A 2,448-nucleotide genomic window follows, 5' to 3' on the forward strand; every position below is an offset into this window, starting at 1 on the left:
TTATCATGAGTTGAATGGTTTGAGTATGCATATTGTTAGAGAAGAACATTGGGCCGCTAACTAAAGCCATGATCCATGGTGGAAGTTTCAGTTTGGACAACAATCCTCAATCTCTTATGAGAATATTATCTGTTGTTGAATGCTTATGCATTAAAGAGGAGTCCATTATCTGTTGTCTATGTTGTCCCGGTATGGATGTCTAAGTTGAGAATAATCAAAAGCGAGAAATCCAATGCGAGCTTTCTCCTTAGACCTTTGTACAGGCGGCATAGAGGTACCCCTTTGTGACACTTGGTTAAAACATATGTTATGCAATGATAATCCATGTAAATCCAAGCTAATTAGGACAAGGTGCGGGCACTATTGGTAATCTATGCATGAGGCTTGCAACTTATAGGATATCTTATACATAACACATATGCTTTATTACTACCGTTGACAAAATTGTTTCTTGTTTTCAAAATAAAAGCTCTAGCACAAATATAGCAATCCATGCTTCCCTCTTCGAAGGGCCATTCTTCTACTTTTATGTTGAGTCAGTTTACCCACTTCTTTCCATCTTAGAAGCAAACACTTGTGTTAACTGTGCATTGATCCTTACATACTTGCATATTTGCATTCATCATATTACTTTGTATTGACAACTATCCATGAGATATACATATTACAATTTGAAAGCAACCGCTGAAAATTATATCTTCCTTTCTGTTGCTTCAACGCCTTTACTTTGAATTTATTGCTTTATGAGTTAACTCTTATGCAAGACTTATTGATGCTTGTTGATACGTCTCCGACGTATCGATAATTTCTTATGTTCCATGCCACTTTATTGACGATATCATGTTTTATGCATACTTTATGTCATATTTATGTATTTTCCGGCACTAACCTATTAACGAGATGCCGAAGAGCCAGTTGCTGTTTTCTGTTGTTTTTGGTTTCAGAAATCCTAGTAAGGAAATATTCTCGGAATTAGACGAAATCAACGCCCAGGGGCCTATTTTTCCACGAAGCTTCCAGAAGACCGAAGAGGATACGAAGTGGGGCCACGAGGTGGCCAGACACCAAGGCGGCGCGGCCCAAGCCCTGGCCGCGCCGGCCTGTCGTGTGGGGCCCTCGTGTGGCCCCTGACCTATCTCCTCCGCCTACTTAAAGCCTTCGTCGCGAAACCCCAGTACCGAGAGTCACGATACGGAAAACCTTCCAGAGACGCCGCCGCCGCCAATCCCATCTCGGGGGATTCAGGAGATCGCCTCCGACACCCTGCCGGAGAGGGGAATCATCTCCCGGAGGACTCTTCACCGCCATGGTCGCCTCCGGAGTGATGAGTGAGTAGTTCACCCCTGGACTATGGGTCCATAGCAGTAGCTAGATGGTCGTCTTCTCCTAATTGTGCTTCATTGTCGGGTCTTGTGAGCTGCCTAACATGATCAAGATCATCTATCTGTAATGCTATATGTTGTGTTTGTTGGGATCCGATGAATAGAGAATACTATGCTATGTTGATTATCAATCTATTATCTATGTGTTGTTTATGATCTTGCATGCTCTCCGTTATTAGTAGAGGCTCTGGCCAAGTTTTTGCTAGTAACTCCAAGAGGGAGTATTTATGCTCGATAGTGGGTTCATGCCTCCATTAAATCTGGGACAGTGACAGAAAGTTCTAAGGTTGTGGATGTGCTGTTGCCACTAGGGATAAAACATCGATGCTATGTCCAAGGATGTAGTTGTTGATTACATTACGCACCATACTTAATGCAATTGTTTGTTGTTTGCAACTTAATACTGGAAGGGGTTCGGATGATAACCTGAAGGTGGACTTTTTAGGCATAGATGCATGCTAGATAGCGGTCTATGTACTTTGTCGTAATGCCCAATTAAATCTCACTATACTCATCATATCATGTATGTGCATGGTCATGCCCTCTTTATTTGTCAATTGCCCAACTGTAATTTGTTCACCCAACATGCTATTTATCTTATGGGAGAGACGCCTCTAGTGAACTGTGGACCCCGGTCCATTCTTTACATCGAATATAATCTACTGCAATACTTGTTCTACTGTTTTCTGCAAACAATCATCATCCACACTATACATCTAATCCTTTGTTACAGCAAGACCGGTGAGATTGACAACCTCACTGTCACGTTGGGGCAAAGTAATTTGGTTGTGTTGTGCAGGTTCCACGTTGGCGCCGGAATCCCTGGTGTTGCGCCGCACTACATCTCGCCGCCATCAACCTTCAACGTGCTTCTTGACTCCTACTGGTTCGATAAACCTTGGTTTCTAACTAAGGGAAACTTCTCTTTGTACGCATCACACCTTCCACTTGGGGTTCCCAACGGTCGCGTGCTGTACGCGTGTCACTTGTCTTGAAAGTACTATTCATGAAAAGTCTTTGCTATATGATTCAGTTGTTTAAACATTGTCTTTACCATTGCTTCGAA

This window comes from Lolium perenne, chromosome 2 (assembly GCF_019359855.2).
Source record: "Lolium perenne isolate Kyuss_39 chromosome 2, Kyuss_2.0, whole genome shotgun sequence".
Taxonomy (NCBI): domain Eukaryota; kingdom Viridiplantae; phylum Streptophyta; class Magnoliopsida; order Poales; family Poaceae; genus Lolium; species Lolium perenne.